Raw genomic sequence first — 13798 nt, 5'->3', positions numbered from 1 at the left:
TTCCTATTGAAGCCAACTCATTTATAAACGGAGACAGAAATACCACAAGGTTTTGACTGGTGAAATAGCAAATGTCTTTTCTGAGCATGAAACAGCCAAAACCAATGTCAACAAGTTTCAAAAAATATATAGATTTCAGATTCTTTTTTTTGCTTTTGCCTAAAAAGAAAATAATAATAATTTTGTTGTGTATGTGTGTGTGCTTTCATTGTAGTGGTGCACTGGTTGAAAATATCAAAGATATAACACAATGTACAAGGTCACATTTGCTATTTAGGGCTGCATAGGGCTACATTTATTGGTTTAAATTGTTTATAAATGTTATATAAATGATAACAGCTCTTATGCAAGAGGCACATTGGTCGAGGTTTGAATGGCCCCTCAAGAGGAAATATTGTGTGCCCTTGAGCAATTCCCTTCACAGCAAAGCAGCAAAAAGTGTGAATTGTGTTGTAGGAAAAGAAAAAAAAAAACGGCTCAATAAATAAAACATTTTGAGGAAAAAAATAAGAAACTGCTATTCTAGTCAGAGTAATGCTGGTATAGGCTATGACCTGGTGCAGGTTGACTTTGACCTCTGTGAAAGGCTTCAGCGGTGGAGTGATTCTGAGTGCTATTCAGCCAGGAAAAGCTGCTTATAGTTAACTGTTCAGGTTTAGAGGTTTCACCTCTGCTCTAAAGGTTGGAGACGAACTGTGTGAATGTTCTCCATTAATGTTCTCCGTTTTGTAAATGGCTGAAATGAAAACAGATGATATTTTCTTGAGCTTTCTATGATTTCTACTGACAACTTTACATCCGTTGGTCATCCTGAATTGTTGAAACACATCAGCAAGTGATTTAATAAAGGACATTTCAACACAAAGGAACATGGGATAAAATCACTAATCTTTGCAATCCGTGGCCAGCCCTCTTCAATGACAAAAATCACTCATTGTCTACTACTTTATCCTCCACTGGGGGGTCAGAGGGCTGGAGCCAATCCCAACTGACAACCTGGACAAGTCACCAGTCCATCACAGGGTCAACATAAGGAAACGAAAAACCATACACTTTCATATTCACACCTATATGGTCAGTTTAGAGTGTCCAATTAACCGAATCACCAAACTGCATGTTTTTTTTGGACTGAGGAGGGAAGCTGGAGAAAACCAACGCTCACACAGGGAGAACATGCAAACTCACACAGACAAGGCCCTCGAGCAACCGAGATCCGAACTGCTGACCTTCTTCCTGGTAGGCAACAATGCTAGCCACTGCTCTGCCGTGACGCAAAATTCAAAAAATTCTGCCTGACCTAAATGAACCAGTGTGCTGCAATGATTTCTAATACCTTAGTGATAGTGCGCGCCTGCTTATGAATAAATAAATGTTGATGCAGCATTGTTTATGTCATCTAAACTGTTTTCACCAGTATTAATGCATCGACACTCTTCGGTCATATTATTCATTGAAATGCTTTGCAGTGTTTTATGTTTTCGCTGAGGTCTCATGGGCTTAATTCTACCTCACCTATAATTCACAAAAGCTCAGATATGTAATATCTTAGTTTTTATATATATTTTTTTTATTTATGTACTATTGGCCATTGAAGGTTTTTCATGTATAACCATTTAATTTCTACTGCAAATACTCCATGAGCAGCTGCTTTGTCAGAACTACTATATACTGTAATTGGCAAAACAATTTACAGTGTGTGTTTACTCACAGGCAGTTTGAATCCAGACTGGAAATGGTCAACTCCACTGCAGACAATAATAACCGCTATATAGAGGAGGTATTTGCAGATTGTATTGCAATGTGAATGTCAACACACAAATCATATCAGAAATATGAGTTCATTGCCAAAAGCTTATTTTGGAGAAACAGAGTGTGATGCATTCACTTAAACATACAACTCTGATGGTAAATAAATGATAAAGGTGGAGATTAAACATGTATCGTGAATGTCAAAGAATCCTGCTAAGCCTGTTTGACAGCCAATGGAAAGAATTCAATAAGGATGGGGACAGTGGCATTTGGATTTCAACACTTGGTGGCTGTGAGGAGGAATGGGATGCGGTTAAAGAAGGCAGGTGGAATAAAGTGACGGGGGGACAGGGGGGCGTGTAATAAGGAATCCATGTGACTGACTCAGAGTGATGGGCTTACCTGGCTATGAATATTTCAGACAGCAGTGGGGTGTGTTATTACAGCTCAGTGGGGGCACTCACACCGTGGGGGTAAGACATGTGTCATCACGAGATACGACTGAGCACAAAGAGACACACACAAACAATGCAATTTTCCCCCGGCTTTCAGAAAAAAACACATTTGAAATTACTCAACCGTGTTGAATACAGCTGCGCAGCAAAAATGTTTTCATCAACAAACTAACAATGTCTTCCACTGACATGCTCCCTTGAATCGATGCACCAGCTAATCAATAAGCAGGCAAAGTTTTACACACCATCACACGCCTGAGTAAAATAAATCCATGTGCAGCAATTTGCTGGAGTTGAAACAGTCCCACATGCCAAGATGTCGATTTACCTGCCTCCAGTGTTTGATTTAACCCAAACTATTTTAACTTTAATATGTGTTTTTCTTCAAAATATTCCAAGACCTCCTGATATCCTCCACACTCCATGACTGTATGGAGGGAGTCTTAACAAGTTGTAAAACAAACTCCTGTTGTGAAGCCTTGAGATTTGGGATTTGACTGAGGCCATGTCAGTTGTTCAAAGCAGAAATTCACAAACATCACCTGCAACCAGGCACCTATTATAACGTGTTATTGTAACGTGTAAAATATACATAGTGAATCTTATAATGAATTTGGACATTGATGGGGACATAAAAGTGCTCCTGAGAGTTGATTTTTTTTTTTTTTTTTGCATTTGCAATCATAATAAAAAAAAAACAATAAATCATGAATAAATAAATCAAACATCCTTAGGCCTAATTGACATGTTTATATCTAAAGATAATATGCATTCTGTAATGTTATAGGTTAAAGCAACTAATGAAAGACAAGGAGGCAACTTAGAAGAGTTCTCATCTTTACTCTGTAGCGCAACTGTGCATCATACTGTATATCCACACTGGATCTATGATTAGCCACGCCCCCTCATTTGCATACACAGATTGGAAATGAAAAACAGCCTGGAAATAAATGTGGCCTTCGGAAATAAATGTGCCACTTCAAAATAAATAGATGTGACGTAACAAAATAAAAGTATCCGGAAATAAATAAATGTGATGCTTGGAAATAAGTGTGTCCTTAAATAAATGTATGTGGCGTTTGGAAATAAAAGTCCCCTGAAAATAATTATTTTATTTATTTATTTCATAGCCATATTTATTTATTTATGTTTTTATTTATTTATTTCATTTTGACTGAGACTGGCTCTCCATAAGAATTTCCCATGGACTTCCATTCTAAGTTAGTTATTTTTTGAAGGGTACATCCATTTGCATATACTTTCCATGCACATGTGGAATGTGAAAAAATAAAATTGCTGTTCAATGCTTTCATTTAACTTGGAGTGGTTTATTCAATTTAAGCGATCAGTGTAGTGGATAACACTATCGCCTCAGACAGCAAGAAGGTTACCTGGAGCTTGCATGTCTTTCCCGTGTGTTTTTGTGTGGAGGGGTTTCTCCAGTTTCCTTCTAATGGACCAGTTGTGAATGCGACAGTAATTGGTTGTTCGTCTGGTGACCTGTCCAGGGTGTACCCCGCCTTTTGGCCCTATGTCATCTTTGGTGTTCCCGGTCAAAAATGATCACCATAGCAAATGAATGGTTAAGATTATATAATGTTAAGTTAACAGATGGAAAACACTCCTCTACACTCACACACTCATCCACACATCCAAAATCCCAACCAATCCACCTCCCTTCCTCGCGCTTTAGTGTCCATGATACATTAACGAAGACGTGTGAAAGACACTTGTTATGCATGTGAACTGTCAAATCTGATATGTAATCAGAAGTGAATGATATTTAAACAACGTTGGTGGTAATGTGAGTGCAAAGAGATTTATTTGCCCCTTGCATGTTGCATATTATAGATCGTACACATTCCATAAATTTTCTATATCATGATGCACTTTATCAAGATGGCTAACTAACTGTTGCGACTAATTTAAAACCATATCTATTTCCTAATATAATTTTGAATTGGTAAGTTTTCCAAGAGATGTTTGGAAAATTAATTAAAATTTTATGTATACACATTAATTTGCTTGGGACAAAATGTAATGATGATTTATGTGTTTTTTTTTGGTTTGGCTGGGGGGGTTGTTGAATAAATGTGTTTACATGGACTAGCCAATGCGGTCATCCACATACTAGTCCAGATAAAGCTGCTTCACTCAGCCAGTGAACAATCCACAGCCTGTGGCTCATGCTCAAATATTCCCTTCATTATTTCACTCACTTCTGCCTCTCAAGCTGAGATTTCCCTTTACAAATCTGTGTCTAGAGATAAGACTCCCATAACGTGACAGGGAGGCATGTGTTGGTTTCCAGTGCACTCAGAACGGTGGGAGTAACATTAACATTGAATGCCTACAGCGTAAACACTGTACAGCAATAAATGTGGACAGAAATCATGAGCAATGATGGTATCGGTTATATACAAGTTATAGCATTGAATAGATTTTATTTTCCTAGCACAAACCTGTATCACAGGCCCATAAGCAGTTGATTTACTTTACATGCAAGAAGACAAAGCTAAATAAATAAACTAGAGCCCAGAGACTTCAGCCGAAGCTGCTCAGTTCCCCACAGTGTCAATACAGATCCAGATATGGAATTTGATGACACTACAAACCAAAGTAAGGCACAACTAGTTCTTTCAAAGTAAATACTTTTCACAGGTTTATAAATAGAAATGTCATAAAATCCTTTATCTTGCATGGTTAAAAATAGTTGCAGAAATAGAATGCGGATTCAGATCGTTTCCGGGCCACAATCTGCATCCACAGAAGAATTAATCAAAATCCTTATTTTCCTTCAGATATGCAGCACAAACAGACAGGTGGCCAAAACCATAACCTGCCGGCAAAGGTAAATATTACAGTCCTACAGTACTTCATGTTAATCTTTCTATTACATTTAAATAAATAAAAACTAATCCTCCTCCCGATGGTGACTTCCAACAGTTTCCAACACGGCCCACCTGAGAAAACGACAAAGCCCTGAGCAGAAAAGCAGGGCTTATGCATTATACATTATCCTTTAGTTATTCATCATGAAGGGACGCATATTAACCTGTGTGCAACCTCGAGAGCACATTAATATTCAGCAGATAGCGCAGTTCAAACAGGTCCAAAAATAAACACTGTGACTTAAGTGAGTTTGGGTCTGGTAATTAAGACATGGAGCCCCAGTGGCTCCACATGTGACCACAATGTTAACCTGCTCAGTTATTGCACTGAATTTACAGCTGGGTTTTTAAACTTTTTGTACAAACATGTTTAAAGGTTTACATTTTTGTATGCAAGTACGCTTTGAGTATTTGGACTGATGGGAGTAATGCAGTAACAGCTGCCAGGAACGAACAAGACCTGTCAGCGTTTACTATGACATTAGATTCATGGAATTTTTACAGTGTTATTTTTGTCTTTGATTATTTGTAGTGTCTTTAAAAAATGTTGATCCGCCTTAGTTCTTCATTGCACTGATGTATGATAATAATTAATGTAACTGTAAACTGTGCAAAAACCTACAAAACAACACTGTGGGTACATCGTGGAACACTTCCGTTCATTTGATGTATATTTAACATCATCAATCTTATAGGTAATAACAGGTAAACACTTTTGTGTATATATATATATATATACATATATATATGTATATATATTTGACGTAATACTTTGAAGAGTATGACAAAATTTCTCATAATGTTTGCATATCAGTGTTAACCATTTTCCTGGAATAAAGGACGTCACTCAGGGAAATATGATTATTTTCTGGGCTTTTTTATGGCGTTTTACAAAAATTAAACTCCATGAATAAAAAAATATAGAATATAAAGATTTACAAATGCCTATGTCCATTTATCGAGGTGTCCTGTGAACAGTTTTACTATCTCTTTTACTACTGTTATTTGTCGTTGCAGTACCACAAGTGGCCACTGGTAAAATTAGCTGCAGCGGGCGGTACTCTATCCAGTTCTTATAGATCCATGGGTAAGACACACTTTTGGAACAAAGTCATATAAGCTAGCTAGCAAACCAAAGGCAGTAGTGTCGGAGCAGGTGCAATTACACATGAATTAACGGGTAAACCACTGATAAAGTGCACTGAGAGTTTCTATATGTGACAGCATTTGGGGAGGAGCTATGCCAACTGGCTCTGATGCATCATCAAGCCCTATTTTCAGACATGTCTAAAAGATTCTGAACAAAAAACTGTAGAGAAACCATATTTCGTCTTTACGCCACAATTGTATTTCATTTTCTCAAATGTTTTCAGCTACTATTTATATATTGTATGAAGAAGACACACGTTGCATTTGCTTAACATTGACTTCCATATCCTCTTTCAGTTTAAACATTTATCTCATGCAAAGTACAGATGGAGAATTGTTATGTTTCTGTTGTTAGGTCAATAAAAATGTGATTGATTGTCACAGAAAATTAGAAAATTGTGAATACATTGAAAGTAATGCTCCTGCAGGTTACATAAATATATTTGTATGCCTGAATCTCAGTTTTTTTTGTTACTCTGGGAATTGAAATATTTCCTTTTTCATGGAGACACAATTGATGAGTGAGAATCATGCCAGTTCAACAGAGCAGGCTGTTAACAAAGTCCACCTTTCTTGTAGAAAACACAATTCTACGTCCAAAACAGTTGGCAGTGAAATCAACATGATTCACTCTCTATCATGCATGGCACAAAAACCACTGGTTTGAGACGGAGCAGAGAGGAAGCCACTGTTCTTACTGGTGGAGAATACAACCTGTAAAATAGCCAGGCAGGTGTACAAAGCTGTTCTCGCAAATAATGGTTTTACACCTGCCAGAAAGTCATTTTAGAGGAGTAGCAGGTTGCCTTTCACTTTATATACAAATAACACTAGCTTGCATGTGTGTGTGTGTGTGTGTGTGAACAGGGGAGAGACCTTTCGCATTCAGAACAAAGTGTTGTACATAACCTATAATACTTCATCATCATAAATCATAAAATGTGAGTTTGATCTAATCAAAAATATCTTCCAGTATTTAATACTTAGAAGGTATTGTTGACAGACACTGAACATACTGCACTAACCCATGTTAGATATACAGTATAATCACTTTAAATTAAAGATAGTTTGTTTTTGTAGCCTTAGAATAAGCCTTTATGTACTTTAGGCAAGGACCTTGCTTTACAGAGGCAGCCATCTTGAGTGAACATGTTTCTACTGAAGCCTAAAATGGACATTTTACACTTTGAACTGAACAGAAAAGAGTAGGAAAGTCCTGTGAGAGTGTAAAAGGCGACATAGAATGCTTGTATCACACATATATGTTAGTTATGGAGGTCTACTTACATATATTAACTTGTTTTCATGGTTAAAATCCTCCTAATCGCTGCAAACGAGCCGATCAAAATATCTCCTCACTGACGCTCTCGTCAGCCGCGCTGTTTCAGACCACCCAGAATGTGGACTGTGTTGTGATTGGCCAGCCAACGAGAGCTTTCCTACTGTCCTGTGATTGGCCAGGTACCTGGAAGTGACGTAATAGATAGGCCAGCTCTCAGATACACAGCTCCCCCTCTGGCACGGTGGATGCTCTGCATCTCAGCAGCTACAACGAGAGTAGTTCTTCTTCTTCTGCGGTTGAATGTACGCAACCGGATGTGCCCGGACTAGTGCCCGCACCGGGAGGCGCTACGGTGGTGAGGATTTCTGATGACGACATCAAACTACGGAAGTGCCGATCCGCTTCGCAGAGCCCAGGAAAACAATACAACACTATTTTCTCAGCAGTGGCTGAACTGTTTGTTCTGGAACTTTAGGGTTTCATAAACGAGGTAATGACGCAGATACACACACAAACGCAGCATTAATTGGAGCTTCCGGTCTATGTGGCCTTTAAGACTTATGTTATGTAAAGGCCACCGTAGTTCTCTGACATGCTTCTGACAGGGAGGGGTGAATGGAGGAGACCTCTGCTCGTTGCAATCGTCTGTCTCACCAATAGATCACTAAATCCTACAAAATGGCTCTTCATTTAAATGACATAATATGTATTCTTGGTCACTAGGGCTCTCTCAAAACAATAACAGAAGACCTAGATTGACGATGAAGCAGCGTGGAACCATGGGACTTATTAATAAATACACACAATGAAACAAAACAAAAGAGAACACCCTGGCTAAGTACTGAATATTTGCTTTCTCATATTTCTAATCAGGTTTTCACAATAGCTTGAAAATGAAATCCTGCATTTGCTGTGTGCTTTACAGTAGACACAACGGGAATAGGAAGTCAAGCAGCTAGCACCATGTAGTACACATGAGAGTCATAGAAGAGTTGAGTGTGTATGCACTGTACATGTTGTTGTTGTTTGTTCTTTCATTTACAGGGAAAGTTCTGGAGAGTTCTTTTCACAATAGCGGACAAGGTGACCAAAATAAAGCAAATCTGTAATTTTCTGGATTTAACAAGTGTTGGAAAGGTTTTGGCTAATGTAAGTACATTGCTCAACAAAATACATAACTGAGTCTTTAGATATTTTAATGCAGAAATGTTAATGTAACTTTGCTATGGGTATCATTTGGCAGGAGGATCAGCAAGATCAGGCCCTAGCAAGTAAGTGGAAAATAATTAACCAACTGTCCTCATGCATTTCTGAACTTGAAAAGAGGATTCCTCTTGACAAAGTTTTGTAGGGCTTTTATGACAGATATTGACAGAGGTAGATGGTGAAAAAATAAAGTATAAAACATACAATAAAAAACACATTTAAAAACATGCAACATTAAATACAAAGACTAGATGCATGCAGGTCTGTTGCTGAATCAACCAGGATATGGTTGTGAAGTTAGAATTATTGCTAAGTTAACTAGAACTGGAAAAATGTTTTACCGCTGGCTGTTTTTTGAGTATTCAAAAATGATAATTCGCATAAATGATCTACATAAAGTACAATTACATTATATAGGATAAACAGTGAAGTAAAGGCAAACTCCGTAGTGTTATCTGTTACCATGTTCACATTTGATCATTAGCTCTGATGATGAACAACAGCTGAATTATGGGTAATGAGAATGCCATTATAATATTAAAGGTATTTGGAGAATGCTTTACACAACACATTTTAGTGGAGTCGTCCTCAGTAAAATGATCAAGTTCCTCTTCATCATTCCTATTCAAGATTGTTTATTGTGACATGCATCATTCATTCATTGTCTATACCACTTTTCCTCCACATGAGGGTCGCTGGGGCCACTGGAGCTAATCTAGCAGACACAGGGCAAAAGGCGGGGTCACACCCTGGACAGGTCACTGGTCCATCACAGGGTAAACATAGAGGCAAACAACCATTCACTCTCAGAGTGTTCAATTAACCTCTGTATGTTTTTGGACTGCAGAGAAAACTCGCATACACACACACACACACACACAGGGAGAACATAGAAAAATGTTTAAACGTTTGCTGTAAGGCAACCGGGCTAGCCACTCCTTGACATAATAATTACATAAGTAATTAAATTCTTAGTCCCAGTGCCATCTCAACTTTGCTTAATGAAGAGATAATAAAAACAGCAAACTAAGTACAAACCATAGCAGTGAGCAAGACGCTGGCTGTAAAGGACATGAACATAATTGTGACAATAGAGTGAATCATTTGTTGTTTAGTTATTTCCATGTGTCACAACTTGAAACCTCAAAAAAAAAACATCTGAATTCCGTTGCCCCAGGCAACTCAAATGTCAACCTTTGTATGTAGTTCATGTCAACTAAAAATAGAGCTTGGTTTACTGGAGAAATGAATCGTGTGGGCATTTGATCAACTATTGTGTCACATGAAGACAAATACTGAGGAAGATTGTCGTCACATGTCAGCTGCCACACACACACAACATTCAACTGATGGAGGTGGAATTGTGGGAAAATTGGCATAAGAAGTGCTGGTGAATATGAAGAAGAGCAGATTAACCTTTTGTATGTTCTCAGACATTTTTGGATTTTAAATAGAATGATGATCACAGATGTTTTTGCAGTGAGAGCAGCATGTGTTGAAGGAAGGACTGGGTCTTTCCCTTCACCGTTACCAAGGGAGCTGCAGTGGACATACATGAATAATCTGCAAGAGCTGTGAGGAGGACTTTATCCCCCAGCAGTGCCACTGGCTCTAGGCAAAGTTGGAGGTGAGGCTAATGCCAGTGAAATGCACTTGAGCAGTGGAGCAAAAGAAGCAGCAGCTCCCCGGTTTAAACCTCAGCTTCAACTCAACCACCTGCCATTATCTTCTTTACACTGCTTGACCAGCAGCAATCGGGTTTTTATCAAATCAAATATGCTTTATTGTCCTAATGAGAACATGAATACACATCTATAATAAGCATTTAACCAAACTCAAATGTGCTCAGAATTAAAGGTACTATGTGTACACTTGGTAACATGTTGTAGCTGGATATCCTGACCCTTCCCTTCCAAATGTACTGCAGAGGCTGTATAGCATTCATTAAGCATCAAAACTCAAATAATATTCAGTTTGTCCACTGTGGGCTATCGTAAAATAATAATTAAAAAAGAAAACCTGTGTTAAAAGACTAATTCTGAGATGAAAAAAACAATTCATACGATCAGAACATTGTACACAATATAATCATACATATAATGGCTGGAATTGGAATGGTGCACCGTCACCTGCTTTTTGATGAGTGGGTGACATTTCATGCACATTCTCAGGAGCAATAGCTGCTGTCTAAAATCTGAGGAGGTTAAACGAAATGGTCATGTGAAAAATATTTGGAGGATTTCAGGTGAACTGTTTATTTTGAGCTGAAAAGAGTAGAAAGATGGAGAAAAAAAACACTGCAGTCACATAGTTGCACATCCCATGGGGGGGAGAGTTGAACGACCTGCCAAATCTAATTTCTCAGTGTGTGTACCAGAGATGCTATAGTGGAGGGAAAATGTATTGTGTCAGCGCCTAGCAGTTTTCTCTGTTATGAAAGTTCAGTGACCCATTATTTAGTGGTGTGGTGTGGTGTGCGACAGTAAAAGTAAGAATCAGAGCATTAGTAAAAGGTACGGCTCTCGTGCAATTTACAGATTACATTTGTCCTTAAAGTTCCTATAACTCTGCTCATAGAAAATATTTGTCCTGTTGTGATAAATTAGGTAGAGACTTAAAAGTGTGTCTTTCAATAAAATGTTATTGTTATTGTTAAAAGTAATGCTTCTACCAAAAACTAGCTACTTAATAAAGGGCTCATCTAATGAAATGTATGTCCCACCCCAAGTTTAAAATATCTTACAAACTTAATGCTGCAGTTTTGTCACCGAGGTATTTGTGATCAGGCTTTTAGCTAGCAGGGCGTCCGGGCGTCCTGGGGACCTGTACTGTAAATAATAAAATATTAGACGCCCTAAAGACACCCTATTTTTTCCTCCCGTGTTCCCTGAATGTGATGAAAATGTGCAGATTCAAGCCTTGAAAGGTCAGAAAACCATCACAAACACATACATACTGTATAAGTGTCTTGCATAATTATATGAAAGATTAACAACATTGAATAAGTCGATAACAAATCTGGTAGTCAGGGAAGAGGGAATAAGAAATGTAAAAACATTCTTTTGTAATATTGTAACAAAGAAAAAAAACGTGGCTATATTCCACAAAATGTGCCACTTAAAATGTAGGAAACAGTCTTTCATAGAGCTATGAATTTGAAAATTTTACGGAGGGTGGGGGGGAGCCCCAAGACCCCCCTACGATACTCACTCCTTCGGCACTCGCCGAGTGCCTTCGCATCATGTGAAGGTGTTAACAAACAAAAATGGAAACCCTCTAAACAAATCCTAGCTAAAAGCCTGGTTGTGATGTTCAAATTCTGGAGTGATTATTTCATTATTTTGCCAAATGGTTTGGAGCCCAGATTAATACAGACCCGTGTTGCCTTCACATCACTCTTGTTACGGCATTGCATCTTGTTTTTATGTCTCCAAAACCACCCCTGTGGCTTTCTTAAATTATAAAAGCTGTGCTGCTAAATTAAAAGTCCTTATTTATATTATATTCCACTTTTTCTTAAGTCTGCTTGTACATGCGATTTGTAACTATTCCAATGTGTTGTTTAATAATTAGTGTTCCTTTTTTTATTTTCTAAATTGTGCTGTTCTGTTTCAAAAAAATAGAAAACAGTGGTTAGGTTTTTTTTTATTATTATTTTGTACTGTTCACACATTTCTATTTCTAAAATAAATAAATACATAAATAAAAGGCTGTCTATCAGTGAGAAAAAAGTAGTCAACGTATTCTTGAGCAGTAGACTAGAGCAGTTTCATATAATCTCATATAAATGCTGGAGGTGCATGCATTCCACATAACACCATTTGCAGGGTAGAGCAAAAAGTGCTGGAACAAAGCAACGAGAATCAGATTTTTCTACCACAGACAATGAGGCTCATCCTTCAGCGTCTCCCATGTCTTACAATGGATCATATTTACACCCAGACAACCAATGTGGGCTCCAGGGACAAGCAGGATTTCACAGGAAGTGGCGACCACTTGACCAAACGCAACCCAAGCAGCCCCCACGGGAAGACAGCACGAGCGATGCATCACACCAGAGACCATCCATCACCCCAACCGCTCGATTTGAGGCAGACTCTTGGAGATCTGCAGCAGCCAGAGCTCATTTCAGGGACTATGTGGTCGCACAGTCGCCTACATATACCCTATATACAGTAACTCTGACAGCCTGTTCAGAAATAAAGAGGTCAACTGTCATCACACACATTTAATTGAGATGGTGCATGTACTTTATTGCCTGGCCATGATTCCTTTATAGCAATATTAATATGATGCAACTGTAGAATGTGACAAAAGACAAACATGTGTAAGAATTAGGAGAAATAATAATGTCATGTGTACAGTCACCTGATTATATGAATTGTTGTTTTCCATTACCCCACAATAAGCTGATTATATTTACATCAACAGCAGGGTCAACTCCACAGAGGCCACCATTCTAGAACTCTGCAATGGCCGAACTTAACATCTTTTGAGCTTTGACGCTAACCGAAGTCTTTCCAACACACTTTGATGGAAGGAGTGACGGATATTCAGCTGCAACATGCAATGCCAGCATTAAATGCTGCAAACTTTTACACACTATACCTTTAACACAAAACAATAGAGTACTTATGTTCCTTTATGGAACCATGTTAATGCTACTGGTTTAGCATCAATGTCTAGTGTTGCCTATAGATCTGTAATAGCTGGAATATAATTGGATGGAAAGGACTTCAAACCCTGAATAAAAACCTTACCAAAAAGTGAAGTTTTGCTGAAATAAAACTAAAACTTCTAAATATAGAGCTCAAGAATGGCATTAAATATGAGATGTTATGAATGAATGTACATACACATTATCAATATCTGTCCAACTTTCAAGTAATAAATAAATGCAAACTAAAACATATAGGTGAAAAAATAATTAGGTTCCCCCATACACCATGTTGAATGTTGTATACTGTACATAATACTTGTTCATTTGATGCAGATTTCTTGCATAATCCAATAGATGCCATACGAGGAAAAGATAGCCAAATGTCTAAACCAATTATGACAAATAA

The sequence above is a fragment of the Solea solea genome, chromosome 4, assembly GCF_958295425.1.
Source record: "Solea solea chromosome 4, fSolSol10.1, whole genome shotgun sequence".
Taxonomy (NCBI): domain Eukaryota; kingdom Metazoa; phylum Chordata; class Actinopteri; order Pleuronectiformes; family Soleidae; genus Solea; species Solea solea.
This window is presented reverse-complemented; position numbering follows the sequence as displayed.